Raw genomic sequence first — 13815 nt, forward strand, 5'->3', positions numbered from 1 at the left:
AAAAATAAGCCCCTTCAAATGAAGGAACACTCCTGTGCTGCTGGTGAAAATGTAAATTGGTCCAACCCCTGTGGAAAACAGTCTGGAGAACTCTGAGAAGACTAGAAGTGGACCTACCCTATGGCCCTGCAATGCCTTTCTTGGGAATATATCCTAAGGAAACAAACACACTCATCCAAAAAGATCTGTGTATACCTATGTTCAAAGCAGCACAATTCATAATAGCCAAAACCTGGAAGCAACCCAGGGGTCCAACAACAGATGAGTGGCTGAGAAAATTGTGGTGTATACACAATGGAATATTACTCGGCTGCTAAGAATGATGAATTCACCTTCTTCACCTCATCTTGGACAGAATTTGAAGGGATCGTGTTAAGCGACATAGCTAGAAAGTGAAGGATGAATATGGGATAATCCCCCGATAGACATAAATTGAAGGAATAAGAACAGAAAAGGGACACAAAGCAGAACTTGCACCAAAGTAAAGGACTAGGGTTGGAGGGGCTCTCAGGTCCTGGTGCATGATGGTGGAGGAAGACTTGACCGGGGGGGGGTGATTGTGTTTTGCAGAAAACCGGAAAATTTTACACATGTCCCAATAATTGTACTTACAATAAATCATTCCCTCAGTTAAAAAAAAACAACAAAACTTCCGCTAGGGGAATATTTATTTGAAAGCAGCTGTCTCTGGAGACCCACCCTAGGGTGGGGGTTGAGATGCCCCTCCTCTACCAGCACAGTTATACGCAGACCACCCTTTGGGGGTCATTGCTTGTGACTCCCCATTGTGGGGATGCTGTCTCTTGCACACCTGGGTCGAACCTGAGGGCTGAGAGGGAGTTGATATCCCTCTGGCCTCAAAGCATCAGTTGGTGGGGCTGGAGAAATAGGCTTTCTCATTCCTTCACTGGGGTGTCTGCGCAAGCTTTAGACTGTCTTTTGGGGTTTCCCTGTCAATTGCATTCCATTGACACCCCTGGCCTCCCAACTAACTTGTTTACTAATATATTCTTCCATACTTCTTCCTTTCTTCTCTCTTTGTCTCATTTTCCTTCTTTTAAAAAAATATTTATTCCCTTTTGTTGCCCTTGTTTTATTGTTGTAGTTAGTGTTGTTGATGTTTGATGTTGTCGTTGTTGGATAGGACAGAGAGAAATGGAGAGAGGAGGGGAAGACAGAGAGGAGGAGAGAAAGACTCCCCTGCAGGTGGAGAGCCGGGGACTCAAACCGGGATCCTTACACCAGTCCATGAGCTTTGTACCGCCTGCACTTAACCCGCTGTGCTACCGCCTGACTCCCTCATTTTCCTTTTTATCTCTTAATAAACCATGACTGGCAGATACTTGTCTCAGATCTGCTTCTTTAGGGATCAAACCTAAGACATTCTCTGGAGATAGAATCACTCTTCTCTGCGGTTTGCTCCCAATGCTTCTCCTTTTGTATTCAGTGACCTGTAACATAGACAAGGTGTTTATGTATACAAGCATATGTATACTCATGCGCATACACATTGGGATCATTCTGTACATAGACCATTTTTTTTCCCCCAGAGCACTACTCAGCTCTGGCTTATGGTGGTATGGAGGTCTCACTCTGGGACTGGGGCTCAGGCATGAAAGTCTCTTTGCATAACCATTATGCTATTTATCTTCACCTGACCATCTGCTTTTTTAAAATCCATTTTTTTTGTTACTTGTTGGATGGAGACAGAAATCCAGAGGGAAAGGAGAAACAGAGGGAGAGAGACAGACACGTGCAGCATTGCTTCACCACTAGTGAGCTTCCCCCCTGCAGGTGGGGTCTGAGAACTTGAACCCAGGTCTTTGTGCACTGTAAATGTGCACTCAACTAGGTGTGCCCTGATTTTTATTTTAAATCCTCTCTTCTCTCCACAAGAATTGTTAACTGACAGAACCAGAGGATCACTCCAGCATACGCTAGCAAGTCTTGCCCTCTACCGCTGGGCCATTATGTCTGCTTCATCATTTGCTTATTTTTTTTTCCCTTTAAATTTGTGGTACAGGGAATAAACCCAGAGCCTCACACATGTATAATGTCACTGAGCAGCTTCCCCTGGCTCTCATTATTTGAGGGAAAGAAGGAGAGGCAGAGAAGGAGGGGGGTGACACCACAGTACTGCTCCACTGTCCGTGGATTCTCTTCTCTGGTGTCAGGGCTTCAACTCAGGGACTGCTGCATGGTAAGCCTTGCCCTAGCTCCAATGTTTGCCTTTGCAATTGGGCAATATATTCAAGTTATTTTTCCATATTGGCACATGTAGATATAATTTTTAATGACTGTAGACTATTCCATTGCATGGCTATGGTCTCTTTAAAACCTAGCCTCCTTAAATACTAGATCACACCTTTGATTTGGATGACTCTGAAAGATGAATAAATAGGAACACAGTGGTCACTCACCAAAGCATGGTTGGCAACATCCATTATTTTCTCCAGCAGAAAATAAGATGAAAATAAGAGCAGAAAATGAAATGAGCCCACAAGTGTTTACCATTCAGAGCCCGGCAGCAACAGTTTAGGCACAGGGCGAATTTAAAGTATCAGTGCCTGAAAACACATCTGCAAACACATGCCAGCAGCCCTCCTCCTTTCTTTCCTCTCAGGCATCACTGGTCCCACCTTCCTCTGTGGGAGGAAGCAAGATACAGGAGGCTATATTTGTAATGAGGTCAGGAAAGCAGTGCTTCTTCTAACAGGACATACTCTGATTTCACCAAAGATAATTTTTTTTTTTCGCCCACCAGGATTATGGATGGGGCTTGGTGCCAGCACTATAAATCCATTGCTCTTAGTGACCACTTTTACTTTTTTTAATTTTTAAATTTTTTTAAAGAAAGGAGACATTAACAAAAACATAGGATAAGAGGGGTACAACTCCACACAATTCCCACAGGACAGAGAAAAGTTGAGAGAGGAGAGATAGAGACAGAGATAGATAGATAGATAGATAGATACATAGATAGACAGATAATCGATACCTGCAGACCTGCTTCAGCAACTGTGAAGCATCCCCCCCACCCCCGCAGGTGGGGTGTTTGGTCCTTGAGCAGGGTGATAAGTGTGCTTAACCGGATATGCTACCTCCCAGCCCCCTCACCTCCTCCCCTCAAAGATCAATTTTTGAATGCTTTTGGTTCACATTTGCTCTTATTCCTATTATGCTTTGTAAGATTGGGCTTGACGTTTCTCATTCATCATGCCTTTAAAGTCACATGCTAGTTTAGAACTCAGATACCATCTTCTCTGTGAATCCTAAAGGTTTCCCTTCTTGGGAAATGGGAGCATGATTTCAAGTTTCTAGACCATAATGTGAGGGAGAGGGCAGCTCTACTGTTTGTTCATCAAGCTGTTAAGACTGTCCTCCCCCAAGCAGTTTCAGAGCCAAGTTTGATTTAGCTGGTTCCACTCCAAGAAGCACTATTTCATGGTGTCTTTGCCTGGAGCTTCCTGCCTGGATTTGCATGTCTTGGCATTAAGTTCAAGAGATGTGAGCTAGACAGCATGGCCTCAGAAAGACTGAGGACCAGAGTCAAACCAATATGAAACAGTCAGAGAGAAGACAGGGAGATCAACATATGGATTTGAGAACAGCCATCATCTTGAGTTCATAGAATAACTCCAGGGAAGATGGGTCTTGCTCCCATGAGCCCCTCACAGAATGTTATGTTCAGGGTAGTAAAGATCCAAGACTGAGTAGAGACAATCACATTAGGTCTAGTTGTCATGTCTCCTCAGGTTCCACTTGGCTGTGATGATTTTCTGACTTTCTTTGGTTCTGATGATTTTTTTATTAGTGATTTAATAATGATGTTTTTATGTCTTTGTATCTTTCAGAATCATATAATGTATTATATGGTTAATGAATCATATAGTATTCAAGTAGATTTTTCAGACTGGCTTCTCTAACTTAAAACTGACCATTTCTTTTGTGATTTAACATTTCTAACCTCCTTCTTTTCTGTTTTGCTGCTAGGGCCTCACCACTCTGAGTTAAGTTTTTTTTTTTTTTTTCCACATTCCCATTTTTTTAAATTTATTTTTTCCTTTTTTGGAGGATGAATGTTTTACATTAGACTGTAAATACAATAGTTTGTACATGCATACCATTTTTCAGTTTTCCACATAACAAGACAACTTTTTTAGATAGAGACAGAAAGAAGGAGGGAGGTAAAGATACCGCAGCTGTGAACCTCCCCCTAGGGCAGTGGGGGCAGGGCTCAAACCAGGGTCAGGACATCGCACGGAGGGAGGAGACAGTAGGAAAAGGGATGAGAGGGAGAAGGGAGGAGGGGAGGAGTTACAGTGCGCAAGGACCTGGACTCCAGCCCCCAGTTCCCACCTGCAGGGGGAAGTTTGATGAGAGGTGAGGTTTCATGAGAGGCTGTGTCTCTCTTTCTCCTCTTCCTTTCTCATTTTTAACTCTGTACCTATCCAATAAATATGTAAATGAAATGTTAAAAAAAAGAAAGTGAAACATGTAGATTCTCCTGCTTTCAAAAAACACGTCAAAGCAGTTTTGTCCACAAAGACCTTCTCATTCTTAAGAGGTAGCCTCCTGGGGTCCAGGCGGTAGTGCACTAGGTTAAGCGCACATGGTGTGAAGGGCAAGGACTGGTGTAAGGATCCCAGTTTGAGCTCCCCCCACCCCCCGCTCCCCACCTGCAGGGGGGGGCCGCTTCACAAACGGTGAAGCAGGTCTGCAGGTGTCTACCTGTCTTCCCCTCCTCTCTCACTTTCTCTCTATCCTATCCAACAACAACAATGGAAAAGAGATGGCTTCCGGGAGCAGTGGAATTGTAGTGCAGGCACTGAGTGCCTGCAGTAACCCTGGAAACAAACAAACAAAAAAGCTGCCTTCCTGATAACATGTGAGGCAAACATTAAAAATTTCAATTATTGAAAATCAGATCAAGTCTTCCCACATGTTGTGAGCTGGTGAAGCGACTTGAAGGAGACGGGCAGGGTGGATAGGTCTCTCCCCCACCTCTTTTCTTCTATGCATTCCTGGTTCAGAAAAGCCTGTGAAATTCCTGGCAGAGCTGTAGGGGACACGTGTTTCTGAACAGGAGAAAGATTTTTGAAGGAGAAAATGAGCTCAAGGGCATGCTAGGAGACTATCCATGTCAGGGGCCTGGTGGGCTTGCTTTCCTCTGGGAGTCAGGCACTGCACCATTCCAGGCCCTCCTGTATCCTGCCAGCAGGTGGCAGTGTGGCTCTGTGGTGAGAGCAGAAGCTGCCTGCTATGGAGGACCTGAGTTGAATTTTAGGCGTTCAGAAAGTTCAAGGAGACTGGTCCTGAAATGTGTGCAGCCTACAATGTTCCTAGCTATGACCATGAACTTTGAGCTCAGACCTGCAGGAATGCAGAGGTTACACAGGTTCCTGTGCTAAATATGAACAGACATGAGCCCGAGGTCAGATCAATGGGCTTTACAATTAATGGTATTTATATACTTTCTTCATTTTGGGGAGCTACTGTCTGCCCTTATCCAGCTTTCTAGTCCGGTTTTGAACTCTGACACCATCTTCTCAGAAAATACTCCTATCCCACCTGCATGTAAGCTCAGGCAAAAATTAGAAGTCACAGGCCCCTTGTAACATACCTAAAGTAGACTTCCTAGCTTCTTCTTCCAACACGAAGACCCCAAGTTTCATTTGCTATACTTTTACCATTAGGCTCCTGATTATTAAACAAATTGTTCTGCTTTATATCTTACTGATTTTCAGCCACCAAGTACAACCTGACTTCCTTGGGCAGACAACCTCACCAATGTATCCTGGAACCCCACCTCCCCAGAGCCCTACCCCACTAGGGAAATATAGAAACAAGCTGGGGGTATGGATAGAACTGTCAATGCCATGACCAGCAGAGAAACAGTTACAGAAGCCAGACCTTCCACTTTGTGCACTCCATAAAGATCTTTGGTCCATACTCCCAGAGGGATAAAGAATAGGAAGTGGGTGACCCCTTCCCATTCCATGCGTTTTGTGAACAAAGATCTTCACAAGGAGGTGACAAATGTGAAGTATCAGTGCTTTGGAGCTCACTAACAATAAGAAAAAAATCCTTTGTTGAGGTCAGTGAAGTTCCTTTTCCTATGACCATAACCAATACTTGAATCTTGTCTCCAATTGTCATGGTATCCTTGCTTTTCTCCTCCCATTCTTATGCTTTTAGTTTGAAAAAATGTGCCCTGTAGCCCTCTTCAATCATCTTTCAGGACCAGTCTCGCCTAAACCTGCCCATCCTTGTTGGGAATTACGCCAGCTCTCTCCTGCTCCATGCTGCATTGCTTGATGCTGTGGTCTATTTACATAATCATTGTTTTGCCTGAGACTCGTCCTGCCTGCAGGGCATTGGTTTAATCCCCACTGGTTAGATGGAAGCTTGCTACCTTTGAGCTCTTTTATTTTCTCTCCACCCCCTCTCCTAGCCATTTCCTTTTCTGACCTGCCACTTCCGTTTCAGAAGATATAAAGGCAGTTTTCTCTGATCAATAAAGGCATTATTGCATTGTGTTCCTGCTCAGCCGCTCAGTTCCTGATTCCTCTCCCGATTCGCTGAGTAAGCAGCAGCCCAGGTTGGCTCCAGTTGAGTTCTATTCCCGCAACGCAACCGGACACATCCTCTGCCAAGTCAAATGCTATATTGTTTGCATTCTTTTTTCTGCTAGTTTTGTTTTCCCCTGTGTTTACTTCTTGTTGTCTGTTGCAGACGGGACTGGATGGTAAGAAGTTAAGTAGAGCTTTTACATTGATAGTTAGAACACCTGGGTCTGTGGTTGTTGTAAAGACTGACAGACCTTGCAAAGTGCATGTGTGTATGCGTCTGCCCAACACTTACTTGACTGAATATTTCCTAAGTGTCAGTCCTCTTCTAAATGCCTTTGTTTCTATGGATTCTCCCAACAAATGTATAAGGTGACTGCTGCTACTACACAGAGAGCAGCTAAGGCTGAAATGAAACAACTTATTCAAGGTTGCAGAGCTAGTAAGCAATGAGACTGGGAATTTCACCTAGCAATCTGTCTCTGGAGCTGGCTGGTATCTGAAGGACAGTGTTGCCTCCTTCTGCTCTTTGCCCAGCTTTTGCAGCCAGCTGATGTTTGCAGTCTTGGACATACTTCTTTTACAAGCTGGCAGTGATGAGAAGACTTGGAGAGCAGGTGGGGAGCAGGCTAATGATTCTACTGAGAACTGTATTTTCCTTGATCATGGACCCCAGAAGAACATATACAAATGCAGATGCAGATGTTCCACTATCTTTTTGTGGGGGGTGGTGACAAATGTGAGGTGTCAGTGGGTGAAGAAACCCAGGTGCATAAGGAGTGTGGGAGGTTGTTTCTCTCCACTCCCTAACCCCATGTGCTAGTGCAGAATTAGAGGACAGAGGTTTAAGCAACAGTCCTGACACTAATTGGCTGAAGTGCTCTCCATTGTCATATGAAGCAAGGTTCATTAATTAAAACATAATGTTCAGTGTGAATTTAAAATTAATGCACACTGCCTTATGAGACAGATATGAGAAAGGGTTATTTATAGTCTTGCCTTTTAGTATGTGAACTTATTATTTTAAACTGAATCAGCTTGAGTTGATTTAGCATGCTTTTCAATATTGGGCCTCCTCTCAGTGACCTTGTTATGTTTGCAACTTTGACCTATGAAGTTATTTACCCCCTTCTTTGTTTTGTTAGTGTCAATTAGGGCTACATCATCCTTTCTTTTTGAGAATCTTGTTGTTCAGTGGTGGAATGGGAAGAGAGAACAGGCTGTGTCTTCACCTTTTTTTATTATATTATATTTATTTATTGGATAGAGATAGCCAGAAATTGAGAGGAAAAGGAGATAGAGAGGGAGAGAGACAGAGAGACACTTGCAATGTACTGGAGGTTAGACATGTGGTTGCACTATATGTGAGGTAGACACTATTCCAGGTGGATTCTCATTTAGAAACATCAGAAACCAACATTGCCCATGTTTAAGGACAAACAAGGTGCAAATGCTAAAAGTTTACAGAAGAGTATTGGTGGCTTTTTTGTTGGTGCAGTGAGTGTCAAAAGGTTGCAGTTACCGTGCTACCTCATGGCTGGTGGAGATGGCTACCGTGGAGGAGATGGCTACCATTGCAGTTACCGTGCTACCTCATGGCTGGTTCTCTCTCTTTATTTCTCCCTCCCTTTATCCCTTTCTCTCTTTCTTTCTAACTTCCACTGGCAGAGGAGGTAGTGCAAGGTGGCAAGGACTGACTGGGTCTTATCTTCTTCCTATACCTCACTATTTGAAGGATTTTCCTCTCAAATCCTTCAGCTCTTTGTTAGACAGAAGGTCTAGCAGAAGTAGAGTGATGGTTGTTGAAGACTGGTTAACCAAAACCAAAAACAGAACAATATTTCTTTGGAACAACGGCAAAAATGAGTCAACTTTAGAGAGATATTGGTATATATCTTGCTTGATGCATTATATAAGGTTCCAGAAAAATTCTGTTTATGAAAATTCCTATGTCAGATGGCACAAGACTCATTTGGTATAACTTTTTAAATTAGTGATGCAAAACATAGCTTCAGAGGTGGCAGACTGGGAGGCGGGGATCAGTCTTGTGTGTTTGGGGGGAAGCTTGGAGAGCAGCAGGTTTTGTATAGACTCATTCATTGGAAGGCAAGCTTGGTTGGCAGCAAGTCGGGCTCCTGAGTGGCAATATGTATTTTTCAATAATTTTTGGGAGGTTAGTGGTTTACATTATGACTGTTGACACACAAATACAATTTCTTATCTCTTCATGATAGGTGTCTGCAGAAAACTCTCACACCCAATTTAGGTCCATTCCCCAGGATCCTACACCTTCTCCTCAGCCTTCCTTCCCTACCTCCCCCCAGTTTTTTTTTTTTTTTTCGACTTGATGCACTTTGTATTTTCCTTTTTTTTTTTTTTAAATCCTTGCTTTTTAATTTTCACTAATAAGTGAGACCATCTGGTATTTATCCTCTTTTTGGCTAATCTCACTTAATATGGCTCCTTCAAGCTCCACCCAAGATGAGGCAAAGGAGATGATAATCATTTTTAACAGCTCAGTAATATATATAATTTATAACTTTCTTAGCCACTAAATGGTAATATCTGTTTCCTTGTGGGTCTTAGGGTCAATTCCTGTCCTAATTGTGAGACTTTTCCTTGTCTATGTTTCCTCATGTCAGCATGAGCCAGTGACCAAGATCATAGGTCTTGGAATTAAAATTACTCAGGTTTAAACTCTGGATCTCCTAATTGCTAACTGAATGACATTGGGGAAGTCATCAGAGTGTCAGTTATTGAGGAACTCCTTAAGGAATTTCTGACAGGACTGCAGGAGGCAGACTGACATAGCATGCCAATTGACTGGAAAATTCTATTCAATAAATGACTCATCCAACTCTGGACACAACTAAAGAGCTTCTAGCTCATCACCTTCTTTGAGAAATGTGGTAACCAGTCTCCGTGAGGGGCATGCAGCAGTCAGTTAAGCCACAGCTCACATCCCAAAGTGGGATGTTTCAAGGATTATTTGAAAACCCTCAATCTATTGTTTCATTAATTATCCTTGGATCTTTGTAGAAAGCATTAAATAATATGTTTAAAAAAAAAAACCTCAAAGCCTGAATTGCTCACAAATATGGAATGAACATGTGCTAGAGATCCCACTTACCTTGTGAAAGAAGGAAGCTGAGCATGCCCCCACAGCTACTCTGTTCCCTGATCCAGCTTTCTGGTCTTTTTTCCAGCCATGACATCATCTCTCCAGACAATAACTTGGATTCACCTGCATATCAGATTTCAAACTCAGGGAACAAACAAACAAACAACAACAACAACAAAAACTAGTATACCCACAGGTCCTTTAGAATATAAAATATGCCTACTAGCTATCTACAAAATGGAGACCCCCCAATTCTTCATCTGCACTACTCCAGCCTTTAGGTTCATGATTAGTCAACAACTTGTTTGGCTTTATATATTAACTCTCTTTTCAGCCACCAGGTTCCAGATGCTAGCATGATGCCAACCAGACTTCCCTGGACAGATGACCCCACCAATGTGTCTCCTGTAGCTCTGATTCCCCAGAACCCCGCCCCACTAGGGAAAGAGAGAGGCAGGCTGGGAGTATGGATCGACTTGTCAACGCCCATATTCAGTTACAGAAGCCAGACCTTCCACCTTCTGTATCCCACAATGACCTTGGGTCCATACTCCCAGAGGGTTAAAGAATAGGAAAGCTATCAAGAGAGGGTATGGGATACAGAGTTCTGATGGTGGTGGGAATTGTGTGGAGTTGTACCCCTCTTATCCTATGGTTTTTGTGTTTCCTTTTTATAAATAAAATAAAATAAAAAAGGAAAAATTAGTTACCTGAAAATAAATAAATAAATAAATAAATAAATAAGAGGTTAGCAGATTCCCCCATCTGTATTTATTTTTTACTTATTTATGCAGTGATATAATGCAGTGTTAGGCTGGTTGAAGCTTACAGAAATAATCAGAATCTTGGAAACTGGTTGGTGAATAGTCACCCTGAACTGAATTTCTAAGCACCTGGGCTGAGTTCAGAGAATCCAGACCAGTACAGTGGAGGCAGATTTAAAATTGAAGAGAATTTAGCAGAAAGGTCAGTATTTTCTGTGTCTGAAATGGTAGTATGTGGAAGAAGAGCAGACTTACCATGTGAGACTTAGTGAAGATTCACTCATAGTTCATTCATTCATTCATTCATTCATTCATTCATTCATTCATTCATTCAACAGATAAGAGATGAGTGCTGTTATATATCAGGTTCTGTTCTCAACAATGATAAAATGGCCAAAACCTATTCTGTCAAGAAGCTGATTTTTTTTCAACAGGAAAAGGTGTAGGGAAGAAAGTTAAAATTTTTTTTTATATTTATTTATTTATTTTCCCTTTTTTACCCTTGTTGTCTTTTTATCGTTGTTGTTATTGTTATTATTGTTGTTGTTATTGATGTCACCATTGTTAGATAGTACAGAGAGAAGTGGAGAGAGGAGGGGAAGACAGAGAGGGGGAGAGAAAGATAGACACCTGCAGATCTGCTTCACTGCCTGTGAAGCAACTCCCCTGGAGGTGGGGAGCCGGAGGCTTGAACCGGGATCCTTATGCTGATCCTTGCACTTTGCGCTGCTTGAGCTTAACCCACTGTGCTTAACCCACTTGAGCTTAACCCACCTGACTCCTGGGAAGAAAGTTTTAACACCAGGGGCTAGGCAGTATTGCACCTGGTTATGTGCACACATTACAGTGCAATAGGACTCAGGTTCAATCCTATAGTCCCTACCTGCAGGGGAAAAGCTTCACAAGTGGTGAAACAGGGCTACAGGTGTCTCTTTGTCTTTCTCCCTCTCTAGCTCCTCCTCCCCTCTCAAGTTCTTTCTCTATTCAATAATAAATAAAGTAAAAATGTTAAAAAATTTAATTAAAAAAGTTTCAGCACCAGATAAGCTTTCTGCAACCAGAATTGTTCAAAGATGAATGTTTCATTTCCTTGAGGGGGGATTCAGGTTTAATTTTTTTTTACAATTTCTTGATGATGGTAGGATGAGAGAAGCTAGTTTCATAAAAGACATTGACAAATGGTATTTTTTTACTACCAGGTTTGGTCCTTTTGGAAGCTTGGTCATGTTTCTTTCCTGGGCAGGTGAGACTGTTCTGGCAGAAGAAACCTTCCCCATCACTTATGTCCTTTCCTGGGGTTGGAATTGGCAGAAGTCACGTGGTGCTGTTCTCTCATCAACTCTTGAGATTAGGCCTATAATATTGACCACAAGTGCCAAGTCTTTCCTTTGATGTACTCATTCTGTGCCAGATGACTAAGTCATGCTTACAAGACCCAGGCCCTGCTTTTGAAGAGATGTAAATGAGCTGGGGTAATAGAGTTTCTTCTAAGACGTAGCGAGACCACCTCAAAACTGTGGTTCTAAGAAGCTCAGGCAAACAACCTTATGAAAAATACACATTCAGATGTGTCTTGTGTAAGAGTTCTTCTTCACATGAAAATGTGTCTGGGAAGGACTCAGACACTGTCAGTAATGTAGTTTATGTTGATTGTGATGATAAGGTGAAACTGAGCAGAGATAGGACTTCACCTCTTCTCAAATTTTCATTTTCTTTTTTTATTTGCAATTGTGGCAAAGGACCTAAGTTGGGGGTGAGCATGTTTTGCAGACATTTATAATGGGGAAATGAGAATTTTTTTTTTTTGCCTCCAGGTTATTGCTGGGGTTTGGTTCCTACACTGCCAATCCACTGCTTTCAGGGGCTATTTCCCCCCTTTGTTTATTTATTACATTTTATTTGATAGGACAAAGATAAATCGAGAGGGGAGGGGGATAAAGAGACAGAGAGATAGACACCTGTAGCCCTGCTTCACTGCTTGTGAATCTTCTCCCCTGCACGTGGGGAGCTAGGGGCTCAAACCTGGACCTTTATGCATGCCCTTGCACTTAGCACTATGTGTGCTTAAACAGGTGCACCACTGCCTGGCACTTAAGAAATGAGAAGTTGTATCCAAGTGTCAGCAGCTGTACTGCAATCATCCATTACTCCCCCCCCCCAATAAAGTAAAAATGATTTAGTTATTAACACAAGGTAAGAGAGTGAAGGAAAGGGAGAGAGAGAAGGAAAGGAAAGGGAGAGGGAGAAGGAAAGGAAAGGAAGAGGGAGAGGGAGAGGGAGAGGGAGAGGGAGAGGGAGAGGGAGAGAGAGAGAAGCCAAAGCACTGCTTTCTCAGGAGAGTCAGTGCAGATTTCACCTGCAGGGCTGTCTCCTTGATGCTCTCCTTCTGAGCATGAGACTCAGTAAACCTTGTCTGGGAATTTAATTTTTGCCTCTCATAAATTTCTATTACATTCAAGCCCAAGAACCCAAATAGGTAGCAAAGGCCTGCCAGATTCGGGTTCCTCAAATAGTGGTGGGACTTGCTAACCAAGTAGGCATAGTTCTGGGTACTAGCCACAAAGATCAAAGGGAGTCCAATTCCTTAGCATTTGAAGTTTCTATGAGGAAAACAAACAGCTGCTTACATAATAAGCCCCATCTCTACGGTAGCTGACACGTATACAGTTTCCCTTCAGTGATTTTCCCTTTAGTGATTTCACACATTGGGGATTGCAGTTCTTTCAGCTACAAAGCTGCTCTCGCCTTGTGACTCTGGATTTGTGTTTATCATTATCTTGGCAGCAAGAAGATGCAGCCTAGTTGATGGAAATAGCAGCTTAAACATGAAAAATATATTTTCATACGTTATTGAGACATTCCTGGGAGGGCTGGAGTTTTAGTTTGGGACTGGAGTTCAGTAAAGTGTAACTTTACACACAGTGTTTCCTGGAAAGTGTCAGCATGGGTTTAATGACCACATATTGCTCAAGTCCCTGCCTTCAAATAACATGAACTGGCAGCATGTATGTGGGGGCATTGATCTCCGGGGCACATTGTGATAGAGACGCTTTGATGCCCTGCCACTTGAAAAAGACTGGTCCTGAAAAAAGTGCAGCCTGCAACGTTCCTCAGATGTGACCATGAGCTATAAGCTCAGACCAACAGGGACATAGAGGTTACACCGACTCTGGTGCTAAATATAAATATGGGCCGTGGAGCAGGTGGGTGGAAGTAAATAGTTAATTTTAGCCACAGAATTTTTTTTTCAAGAACAGGAGCTACTCTCTGCCCTAATCCAGCTTTATAGCCCCTTTTCTCTACTCTGACACCATTCTCTCAGGCAACATTCTTATCCAAACTCAGGCTAGCTACCAAACTC

Source organism: Erinaceus europaeus, chromosome 14, assembly GCF_950295315.1.
Source record: "Erinaceus europaeus chromosome 14, mEriEur2.1, whole genome shotgun sequence".
NCBI lineage: Eukaryota > Metazoa > Chordata > Mammalia > Eulipotyphla > Erinaceidae > Erinaceus > Erinaceus europaeus.